Here is a 13,138-nt window from a genome sequence, read left to right as displayed (position 1 = left end):
GAAATACCCACTTGCTATCTAGTTTGGTCCCTTGGTGGGTAAGCTTCTGAAAGTGGAGTGAATTATAAGGTTAGTGCCAGTGCCAGAAACAGATTCTCACCTCTTCTCCACTCTCCATAACTAACTTAGTGAATGACCTGTGAATCATATGTAGCCAATATTTTAGGTGCTTGATAAGTATCTATAGACTGAACTAAGTTAATGAACTAAGTTAATGAATAATGGGTGAGGGCATCAGTTCGTATATAAGTGGCTAAAATATAAAATGTTTAAGAAGCTAGCAAATGTCTAAGCATAATTTTACTTAGAATTTGAAAACTTAACAAATAAAACACAGTCATAAATACCAAGGCACAGTGAATGACTTCTTACTCTAGGGCTTGAAAAGAGATAGCGTCCCTTCTTTCAATTTGTATTTCAAAGTTTAGTGTGTATAAAAGTACGACAAAGAAAAAGAGGTATCCTGGGGATTGTCAGCACCCATTCCACCTTTCACTACCCACAAGTGTCTCCAGTGCTGCATCTGCCTTCTTGACAAAACCAGTTCACCCACGTTAGACTCCTCCAGGTTCTGGCTATGTGAGTTTGTCTGACCCTCCCCTTCATGCACCCTCCCCAACATGCTATATAAAGCCTGGTTTCCACTTCCAGTACCTCCGCTTACTCTGGCCACCCACCAAAACCAATCTCCAGGCTTCTTCCAGAACCCATCCTACTTATCCCTCAAACTACACGCCACTGTCACACCACCTGCAACATTTTACCCAGGCAAATATACCTCCAGACTACCTTTCTGTTCACATGACCTCATTCTACCTAACCCATTTCCAACTTCTTGATCTAATTGACTCACCTAGCCTCTCTTCTACACCAACCTGCTTTGTCCACATGAGATTTAGAACTAATAAGAGAAGTCAACATGCACAAATCCTATAGCAAAAGCGCCAACAATATGAAAGATCAAACCAGCATCTTCTCTTTTTTCAAAACATATCATTCCTGTAGAAAGTTTTACTGATGGAAATTACATGGATAAGCACAGAAACAGAAGTTTTTTTTTTTAAAAAAAAAATCATAAGTATCATCAGTATCATCAAATAATTCAAGGAATTTAAAGAAGACTCAAAGAAATAGCTTAAGTAACAGAAGGAGAAAGAGCTTAAGGAGAATAGAGAACATAGACCAAACAAGCAAGGAATGTGAAAAATTAAACTCTCTTGCTCTCTCACAAACCCATATACAGAAAGAGAGGGGGAGGGAAAAGGGAAGGGGAGGGAGAGAGGAGGAGAAAGAGAGAGGAAGAAAGACAGAGAAACAGAGAGGCATGGGAATATACAGGAAATGTGGGCACCAGGAAAAATAAAACCCTTGAATTGTAAGCATAGAGGGAGAAGAATCCCAAGTCAATGGCATAGAACAGATCTTCAATGAGTTCATAGAAAAAAAAACATCCTCAGACTAAGGAAAGATAGCCATACAGATACAAGAAGCATACAGAACACCAAATACATAGGACTAGAAAAGAAAATCCCTACAACAAATAACCCAAATGATTAACACAATAATTATATATAACAAAGAGTATATTTAAAACTGCAGACAAAAAAACACGATCCACATGTTTTTTTTTTTTAAAAAAAATCAGAGTAACAGCTTATTTCTCAGTGGAAATGTTGAAAGCTATAAGAACATCAAGCAATAAATTCCACATCCAAAGACTATGAATGCCAGGCTAGACTAATATACCCAGCAAAACTATCTGCCATAATTGAAGAAGAAAGAAAAACTTTCAAGACACAAAACACATAAGAACTTTATTTCAAATACAACAAACTTAAATAAATTACAGAAAATAGTATGTCAGAGGATATGAGATATGAGAGGATATGAGAGGTCTAAGAAGAAAGGGAGGAAGAGAGAGAAATGATGTGATTATATTATAGCATCAAAATATGAAAGAAGTATATTTGGGGGGGCTTCCAGTTTTTAATTTATTTAAGACCTTCTTACAATTTCCAAAGAGATGATACAAACGAACAGACTTGGTTTCAAACAGTGGCTGGAGTTGAAAGCATTGCTGATGGCACCGTCACAGGACGTCAGCGCACTCCGGGCACTTCAGTATTCCTGAGGAATAAACATGGTTTCTCTTTCCTCCAGCTGGGATGTTCTCAGCATAAGTCACTGTTCTTTGACGTATTTTCCGCGTAGAAGATACAGAGCCTGAAAGTCATGCTGACATTGGAGTAGGCCATCCCCAATCCCACGCCAGAACCAAAGGCTAATGGCCACATTCTTCTCTTAAAGAAGGTGAGGGAGAAAACAGCTCCTAATCCAAAACCAGTACCTAGCTTCACTTCGGTGTCAGCCAAGCACCGGTCCCACTTTCTGCCCAGCTCAGACTCCGACGTGTTCTCCACCGGCTGTTCCAGCACTCCTCGAAAGAAGTACTTCTTAAGAAGAATGATCTATTTATGAGAATATTCTAACTTTAACAATCTTACAGCCTATTAAAATAGCATATAAAACATGTTGGACATTTGTAACAACGGCACTCTGAGCTTAAGTGATGAAATGTTTATGTTTTATCTACAAATATTGATGATATATAAATTAATACTAAGGATTCTTTGGAACTGGCACCCAGGGCGTGAGAGTATAATACGTGGCCCCACCCCTTGACAGCTGCAGCACTTAGGAGAGGGGGTAGAGCAAAATAATGACTCACTTCAATGAACATTTGCAAATAAAGCTGTTTAGGCATAAGGGTATACATCGTACACATCACAATTTCCACAGTGAGATCGATTATTTATTTATTTATGTATTTATTTATGTATTTATTTATTTTAGTTTTTGGGTTTGTTTTCTTCACAGCGGGAGGTTGTAAGGACAAAGGGCGGATATGGAGGGAAGGGGAGATGTGTGGAATTGGATACATCATGTGAAACTCACAAAAAGAAATCAATAAAAAGGTAAAAAATAAAAATAAAAAAATCTCGAGATAATGGACTTTCATTTTAATTAAATCTACATCATACCTTTTCTCCAATTATAAATATATCTTAGGTTCAATACTATTCTCTGTATGTTTAGCAAGGAAGAACAGAGTACTCTTAGCAGCAAAAAACTAAGTCCCACCAAAGAACTGCTGATTAATGTCATACAATTTATTTTATTTACACTCAATGGATAATATTTATGTACTAAATATCACAAGAATTGCAGAGTACAATGTCCAGTGCTTTGAAACTTATTGGCTTTCTTTACCCATATTTACATACATAAAAGAAAAAGAATTTTGCTCAGATCCTGATGCCAGACTTACACTCAATCCTAAACAAACTATAAATCTGGAATTACAGTATGAGACAACTGTTTTCAGGCATTGAATACGGACATCTTGTGACTAAAATTGTTGAGAAAACAACTCATGATTCCTACCACAGTTGGATGGCTTCCTGTTTGGAGACATTTACCAGACCACAGCTCAGTGGAACAGAGACATTGTAGAGTCCAGGGGACTCACTTAGCAAAGACGGGAGGGGGGAATGTGTGAAACTAGAGGAGCTGCTGGAGTTCCTGGGGTATGAGATGAAGGAGTTGTGTGGAAAGTAGAAATCGGTGAACTCTAACAGGAGGTGAGTGTGGTGTGAGTGTGGTGTATAGCACAGGTACAAAAGCTCTGAGTAGAACATGTTTGAATCTTGTTCCAATCTCCCTGTGTAATTTAAGTCACTTGGTAGGACTCTGGAAAATACTGGGTCTAAAGAACAAGAACCACTATGCAGTAAGGGATGTGCTGAAGTTCTAAGGAAAGGAAGAGGTGATCACCAACACTGTTAAACCAAGGCCTGTAAGAAAGTAAATGACCTCTCAATAACTTGTGTCCAAACAAAACTTAACTTTCAATAAAGATAGCAAAATAAACACAAATAATCCTCACAAAGTCCAACATAAAATGAACTTGGTTTTTGGTTTGTTTTTTTTTTTTGGTGAAGGAGCAAATAATAAACAAGATTCAAAATCAATAAAAATGAAATCAATAAAAACAAACAAATAAACTAGAGGTTGGATTTATCGGCTAAGAACCCTAGAGAGTTACAATAATACTCAGCAACACAAAAGGAAAGATTCACATAAAAATAAAAAGATGGGAAATATCACCAGGGAAATGGAAACTAAGAAATTTCATTTTTAAAATGTATATTTAATTAAGACTGAGACTGGTCTACAGCAACAACAAAAACAACAGGAAGCCCACATACACATGGAAGCTGAACAGTGCTCTTCTCAAAGATTACTTGGTCAGGGAAAAAATAAAGAAATTAAAGACTTTTTAGAATTTAATGAAAATGAAGACACATCATATCCAAACTTAAGGAACACAATGAAAGCGGTGCTAAAAGGAAAAGCTCTGAGTGCCTCCAAAAAGGAACTGGAAAGAGTACACTCTAGCAGCTTAACAAAACAGCTGAAAGCTCTAGAACAAAAAGAAGGAACTATACCCAAAAGGAGTAGATGGCAGGAAATAATCAAACTCAAGGATGAAATCAACCAAGTAGAAACAAATAGAACTATACAAAGAATCAACAATACCAGGAGCTAGTTCGTTGTGAAAATCAACAAGATAGATAAACCCTTAGCCAGATTAACCAGAGGACACAAAGACAGTATCCAAATTAACAAAATCACAAATTAATAATCATAACAGAAACTGAATAAATTCAAAAAAAATCAGATACTACTACAAAAGCCTATACTCAACGAAACTGGAAAGTCTAGATGAAACGGATGATTTTCTAGACAGATACCAAGTACCAAAGTTAAATCAGAATCAGATAAACCATCTAAACAATCCCATAACCCCTAAGGAAATAGAAGCAGTCATTAAAAATCTCCCATCCAAAAAATCCTCAGGACCAGATGGTTTTAGTGCAGAATTCTGTCAGACCTTCAAAGAAGACCTAATATCAATACTTCTCAAGGTACTTCATAAAATAGAAGATGAAGGAACACTACCTAATACATTCTATGAAGCCACATTTACACTAATACCTAAACCACACAAAGACTCAACAAAGAAAGAGAACTTCAAACCAATTTCCCTCATGAATATTGATGCAAAATTTTTCAATAAAATTCTTGCAAATTGAATCCAAGAACACATCAGAATTATCATTCACCATGATCAAGTAGGCTTCATCTCAGGGTTATATGAAAATCTATCAACATAATCCACTATATAAACAAACACAAAGAAAAAAGCCACATGATCATCTAGTTAGATGCTGAAAAAACCTTTGACAAAATACAACATCATTTCATGCTTAAAGTATTAGAGATAATAGGAATTCAAGGTCCATACCTAAATATAATAAAATCAATATACAGGAACCAATAACCAACATCAAACTAAATGGAAAGAAGCTTGAAGCAATTCTACTAAAATGAGGGACAAAAAAAGGCTGCCTGATCTCCCCCTATCTCTTCAATATAGTACTTGAAGTTCTAGCTAGAGCAGTTAGACAAAAATAGGAGGTCAAACAGGATACAAATTGGAAAGTAAGAAGTAAAGATATCACTATTTGCATATGATATGGTAGTATACATAAGTGACCCCAAAAAAATCCATAAGAGAACTCCTACAGCTAATAAACAACTTCAGCAAGGTGGCTGGATACAAAATTAACTCAACCAAATCAGTGTAGCCTTTCTATACTCAAAGGATAAACAGACTGAGAAAGAAATTAGGGAAACTACAACCATTATAACAGTCACAAAAATATGAAATATCTTGGTGTGGTGCTAACCAAGCAAGTGAAAGACCTGTATGACAAGAACTTCAAGTCTCTAAAGAAAGAAACTGAAGAAGATCTCAGAAGATGGAAAGATCTCCCATGTTCATGGATTGGCAGAATTAATATAGCAAAAATGGGCATCTTACCTAAAGCAATCTACAGATTCAATGCAATCCCCATCATAATTCCAACTCAATTCTTCACAGAGATAGAAAGAGCAATTATCACGTTTATCTGGAATAACAAAAACCCAGAATATCAAAAACCATTCTCAACAATAAAAGAACTTCTGGAGGAATCACCATCGCTGACCTCAAGCTGTACTACAGAGGAATAGTGATTAAAAATCACATGGTATTGGTACAGAGACAGACAGGTAGATCAATGGAATAGAAGTGAAGACCCAGAAATGATCCCACACACCTATGGTCACTTGATCTTTGACAAAGGAGCTAAGATCATCCAGTGGAAAAAGGACAGCATTTTCAACAAATCGTGCTGGTTCAACTGGCAGTCAACATTTAGAAGAATGCAAATTGATCCATTCTTATATCCTTGTACAAAGCTCAAGTCCAAGTGGATCATGACCTTCACATAAAACCAGATACAATGGATCTAATAGAAGAGAAAGTGGGAAAGAACCTTGAACACATTGGCACATAAGAAAATTTCCTGAACAGAACACCAATGGCTTATGCTCTAAGATCAAGAATTGACAAATGGGACCTCATAAAATTACAAAGCTTCTGTAAGGCAAAGGACACTGTCAATAGGAAAAAACAGCAATCCACAGATGGGGAAAGATCTTTACCAATCCTACATCTGATAGAGGGCTAATATACAAATATACAAAGAACTCAAGAAGTTAGACTCCATGCAACAAATAACCCTATTAAAAATGGGGTACAGAGCTAAACAGAGAATTCTCAACTGAGGAAATCTCAAATGGCTAAAAAGCACTTAAAGAAATGTTCAATATCCTTAAGTAATCAGGGAAATGAAAATCAAAGCAACCCTGAGATTCCATCTCACACCAGTCAGAATGGCTAAGATCAAAATCTCTGGTGACAGCAGATGTTGGTGAGGATGTGGTGAACGGGGAACACTCCTCCATTGCTGGCGGGATTGCAAGACGGTACAACCACTCTGGAAATCAGACTGATGGTTCCTCAGAAAATTGGAAATAGTTCTACTTGTGGACCCAGCTATACCACTCCTGGGCATATACTCCAAAGATGCTCCAACACATAACAAGGACACATACTCCACTATGTTCATAGCAGCCTTATTTGTAATATCCAGAAGCTGGAAACAACTCAGATGTCCCTCAATAGAGGAATGGATACAGAAAATGTGGTTCATTTACACAGCGGAGTACTACTCGGCTATTAAAAACAATGATTTCATGAAATTCGCAGGCAAATATGGAACTTGAAAATATCATCCTGAGTGAGGTATCCCAGTCACAAAAGAACACACATGGTATGTACTCACTGATAAGTGGATATTAGCCAAAAGGACGATCAGAATATCCCTGATACAACTCACAGACCATATGAAACCCAAGGAGAAAGAAGACCACACCAAAGTGTGGATACAACAGTACTACTCAGTATGGGGAAGAGAATAACCTCTGTGAAATAGAGGGAGAGAGCGATCTGGGAGGGAAAGAGAAGAGGAAGAGAAAAGAGGAGGCAGTTCAGATATGGGGGAAGTACAGAGGGTCAGGAAAGTAGGTGTGTAGCAGTGGAGGAAGGGGAACTGGGGGTAGCCACTAGAAAGTCCCAGATGCCAGGAGCACAAAAGGTTCCCAGGACCCAACAGGGAGGACCTTAGCAGAAACACCCAACAAAGGAGAGATAGAACCTGTAGAGACCATATCCAGTGGGTAGGCATGGCCCACAGTTGAAGGATGGGGCCACCCACCCACCTGAAAAATAATAACCCAGAATTCATCCTGTCAAAAGGAAATGCAGGGATAATGTTTGGAGCAGAAACTGAAGGAAAGACGATTCAGAGACCGCCCCCACCTAGGTTTTCATACCATCTACTGACACCAAACCCAGATACTATTGCTGATGGCAAGAAGGCGATTCAGAGACTGCCTCACCTAGGGATTCATACCATCTACTGACACCAAACCCAGATACTATTGCTGATGCCAATAAGTGTGCATTCACAGGAGCCTGGTATAGCTGTCCCCTGAGAAGCTCTGCCAGAACTGGACCAATACAGATGTGGCTACACACAGCCAAACACTGGACTAAGCATGGGGAAGTTAGAGCTGAAGGGTTTTGCAACCTCATAGGAAGAACAACAATATCAACCAACCATAACCCCCAAAGTTTCCAGGGACTAAACCATCAACCAAAGAGTACACAGGGGGTACCCCTGGCTCCAGCTGGATATGTAGCAGAGTATTGCCTTATCTGACATCACTGGAAATGGATCCCCTTGGTCCTGTGGAGGCTTGATGGCCCAGGATAATGGAATACTAGGACGCTGAGACAGGAGTGGATGGGTGGGTGGGTAAACACCCTCATACAGATAAGGGGAGAGGAAGGAGGGGTTAGAGGGCTTGTGGAGGGGACACTGGGAAGGGACTAGCATTTGAAATGTAAATAAATAATATAACCAATAAAAGGAATATTATACAGTTGAGTTAATTGCATATTGGAGACTGTAAATACTAGCAGCACAGTGAGGTTGAAGACAAAGCAGTGGAAATTATGCAGTCTAAAAAATATAAAAAACCAACCTAAAAGAATGTGGTCAGAGGTTAGAGACTTGTTGGAAGAGTAACAAGATATTTGAAAGATGTGTAACTGCCATCCTGGGAGAAAAAGAGAAAGTTAGTAGAAAAGAAAAAGTAATAAATGATATAAGTTCCAACATCTTGACGAAAGTATTGATTTATAGATTCAAAAGATTTAGGAAATCCAAGACAGAATAAAAGGGAGACTGACAACATTCATTGTCATCACAAATTGATAATTAACAAGCATAGAAAACAATATGTAAAATAGAAAAGTAAAAAAAAACAAAAAATAGAAAAGTCATGTGTTAAATATAAATAAACAAACGGCAGCTATATCTACCAAGAAAGTATACATTATAGGTCTCAGTATAAAAAGTTGTAACCAGAGAAATATAAAGAAAGTATGAAAAAAAAAAAACACATGATGAAGGCAAGAGACGACATTTACAGATAAATCCATTTACAGGAAACTGTATTATAGGTATAGCCTAGCAGATCAAGTTTGATGGCCTCATTGATGTGTCAAGTACTTTAAGGTACTTAAAACAGGTGCTTTAAGGCAGAACTTTTTCATCAACTGGTCAATGGCTTCTTATCTAAAATGTTGTCATATATACATACATGCACACATGTGTGCATACATACATACATACATACATACAGTTTTATTTTATGTTGTGTGGATGTTTTACCTGCCTGTGTATCTGTGTACTGTGTATGTGCAGGGCCCACAGAGGCCAGAAGATTCAGCTGGAACTAGAGTTACAGATGCTTGTGAAGGGTTTGTGAGCACCAAGAATCCAACCCTGGCTCTGGAGCTCTTAACTTCCTCAGTAGAGCCATCTCTCCAGCAAAGGTTTTCATTCTAGCCAGTCAATCATTTTCTTAATGATTTCTACAAACTTTTCATCTTTTTGAGAATTAAAAGAAAAAGTAAAACAAGAGTAACATAGATCATTTCTTTAGATAAAAAAAAACATTAATTCTAGTTCTTATACCATGTTCTAAGGGTAGATGGCTTCAGATAGACTTTGTACAGTAGACTAAATGAGGCATTATAGATTATTAAAGGAATTCATATAAAATTGATCATTTCTTTTTTCTATGGTATTTTTCAATACTTTAAAATATTCTTTGGTTATCTAACATCATTTATATTCTTTAATAGATTTTATAACAACAATCTTCACCCTATAAAATTTACTGACATAAATGAACTCAAGCCCAGGGATTTGTGACACATTAAAAGAAGTTCTCATTCATTACTTTAATTCTAGTCATCTACCCACACTTCTTTACGTTTTCAATTCTAGCTCTTTAAGTTTTCCATGGCTAAGAAAGATGAGTGGTGGGATAATCCTGCTACTCAAACAGACTACCTCTGTCTTTGAGAACTACACAATCATTTTTTGTTTCGGTAAAGCAAATTCCTGTTGAGCATGAAATTTCATTTTTTTGAGCTATTCATTCATTATTGTCTACCCCTCCCCAAATAATATACACATTGGTTCAGGCAACAATCCATCACTCTGGAGAACTATATCTTTCTGGATCCCAATAATCCTTTAATGTATTTTAAACTGAGTTAAATATCAGAAATTCCCCCAAAGGAATATTTTTCCAAGGACTTTCTGATAGACAAACTGAACATTTTAGTTCATTGTAAGAACAAATGAAGTTGAGAAATACAACCATTCCCCTCAAAAAAAGAAAAAAAAACTTAAAATCACATTTCCCGGACTACTGTATTTTAGACTGCTTTATTTTGCAGACCTTTAACTAATGCAGAAGAACTCAAATATTCTTTTGTTCATCTAACATGTAGGCACTGCATGCTGCATGTACTCTTACTTGCATGTGTAATCTCACCTTGCATATAATCTCACCTCCAGTGTAGATATTGCATGCACACATGAACAGATACTTTCGGTCCAATGGGAAAAGTCAATTGTCTTAGAAATCCCCTGAAGAATTTCACCTAGTCTATGGAGAGAGACCTCTCCCTCACTCTTGGCTTCTGCCTAATCTGCAAACTGTTATCAAGACTGCTAAGACTATCTATTTGCCTGTGTATCTGCCCTTGAGTAAGTCAGATCAATAACATGACTTGGGGAAATGCTTTTGAGCCACACAGCATTTTTGCCTCTTTTCCGGGACTTCAGACAGATCCAGTGTGTACCATCCAGGAAGCTTACATGATGGAACTTCAGTAAAAAGTCTGGACACCAGGGCTCTAGTGAGATCCTGCTGCAAATAGAATGCATGCCATCAGACATCAGTGCTGGGAAGGATACACTGTCTGTGACCCAATGGGGTGGGGATAAATGAAACTCCAAGTCTGTTCTCTTCCTGGATGTTACCTTTTGTCCTTTTCTTGAATGCTTTTAATCAACATTATCCTTTCCCTTTTAACAAATCATAACCACAGCTGTAATCTTTCCATAATTTCTGCAAGTGTTTTTAGTGAATTATTGAAACTGAAACTCTCCAAGCTCCCCATTGATCTTAGATGTGAGGACTGTTTGGGGATGTGTTTGCCCCTCTAAACACAGCATCCTCTTACATCATCAACGTTTTCAGAGTCTCACCTGGCTCAAACATAGCCCTGCCTTTCTCCTAGGAATGTCCTGTAAAATGTAGAACTTTTCTCTTCCACATTCCTGAGTCTTCTGGACTTTGAGGTGATACATCTGTTTTTCTTCACCATCATTCTGGATCATTCTCCTAGAAGCTTTATGAAAATCCTCAGAGTCTGAGAGCTGGCTCAAGAGTTAAGAGCTCATACTTATCTGGCAGGGCACCTGAATTTTATTCCCGGTGCCATGCTCCAGGGGATCTACCACTCTTCTGAACTCCTCAGGACTCCTACACACATGCCCCCTTACACACACATCCATATGCACATATTTTGAAAACACATCTTTCAGAAAAAGAATATATTCAATATCACTGTGTGATCCAGGGCCTCATAAATTCCAGGCAAGCATTCTACTGTTAAGCCTTAATTCTCCAGCCCAAATTGTCACTGTTAATACCATTCAGTCGCCTTCCATCACTCCTGCCATTGTTAGAATCATCCACCTACCTAAGGATCTGACCACCTTCCCACTCAAAGTGACTACCTGACCCAATACCCAGTTCCTTTACCTGCCTAGTGAATGTAGGATTTCTATTAGAAGTAAAATCCTAAACAAAATCTAAAACTCAACCATCACCAATCTATACTCCTGTCAAAGCCGGGCTTGCGTCACCCTGGCTCACTTTCCACTGGTCTAATGACTGTTTTATGTGCTATGAGTTTTGTTGACAGTTGTTCATTTATTTGATCCCACAGTACGCTAATCTGCTGTGTTTATATGAGCCCACTGTTCTCTTTTCTTCGCCTCGGATATTTTACTAGACTTATTTGAGATAAAGGTCTCTCCTGAAAAACCTTCTGATTTATTCTTTTGTGGAAGATGATATACTTCAAATAGAAATTAAGCCCTTGTTCAGTGCCAAGAAATATACCCATTGTTTATAATCTAAAACAAATGTTACCATTTCTATCTTCAGTGAGATATGTCTGCATCAAGAAATGGGGAAAAACTTAAACATCCAGCGAGCCTTCCATATCTGCAGGTTTCCACATCTGAGGATTCAAGCAACTGTGGCTTATATATTCTTGATTAAAAAAAAAAACAATGAATTGACTATACCAAATATGTACAGACTTTATTTTCTATAAACAATTCAGTCATATAAACAATATTTTCTTTATGTTAGATATTAATATAACCTAAAGTTATTAATTAACTTTTTATATAATTAATAATAACTATTAATTATTATATTAGATATTAATATAATACCTAAAGTTAGTTTGAAGCCTTTGCTATCTATGGAGATCCACAATCTGGTTCCCCATAGATCCTGTGGGAAGACTATATTGTACAAGAGTGTTAAGCATACTAGGCTAAAGCTATGAAGCATGAGAAAGAAGTTCTGCTACATTTGTCAGTAAAACCAACAAAGTGATTCTTGCATGGAATCACTAAGGGAAATCAAAGACGGATATGGGTGAGACCTTCTTCTTAAAGACAAAGCTAGTCCAACATTTGGAACACAGCCAGAGGAGAAGACCCTGAAAGGTATGGGTAATGAAATTTAATTATGTCAGCATAAGAAAGTGAAGCCATAAACCTGAGAAGGAAGTTATGCCACTATTCAGGAAGATATATTTGATTCTTAGTAGCTTCAAAAGTCAAAAACTATCAAAATCACCAGATTTTCAATCATCAGAGGAAACTTTCAATTTAATTGAATGTCCCAAAATTACACTAGCTGCTTCTGGAGGTAATAAGTCTTCAGTCACTTGAGAGGCATGAAGAGAGTTTAGACACATCATTCAGAGGATGCTACAGAGAGCATCAAATGATCACTTGGGGTTGGGCATTGTGGTTTACAAATTCCCTCCTCTTTCTGTGGTTATATACTTTACAAAATGTTCCTTAACATTTTTATATATGCATAGGATGCAATCTTATTATTATGCATGTAAACAATACAATCTCACTACCTCCCTTCCTTTGTTTTCCTC

The 13,138-nt window shown here is 37.4% G+C and overlaps 1 pseudogene; it reads right to left on the bottom strand.

The window, feature by feature from the left end:
* Positions 1-1,978: 1,978 nt before the first annotated feature.
* LOC114633410 lies at positions 1,979-11,279 on the bottom strand (annotated as a pseudogene).
* Between the last annotated feature and the right edge of the window lie 1,859 nt (positions 11,280-13,138).

The sequence above is a fragment of the Grammomys surdaster genome, unplaced genomic scaffold (genome assembly GCF_004785775.1).
Source record: "Grammomys surdaster isolate TR1022 unplaced genomic scaffold, NIH_TR_1.0 98, whole genome shotgun sequence".
Classification (NCBI taxonomy): domain Eukaryota; kingdom Metazoa; phylum Chordata; class Mammalia; order Rodentia; family Muridae; genus Grammomys; species Grammomys surdaster.
The sequence above is the reverse complement of the archived record's forward strand: the minus strand, read 5'-3'. Positions and strand labels throughout refer to the sequence as shown.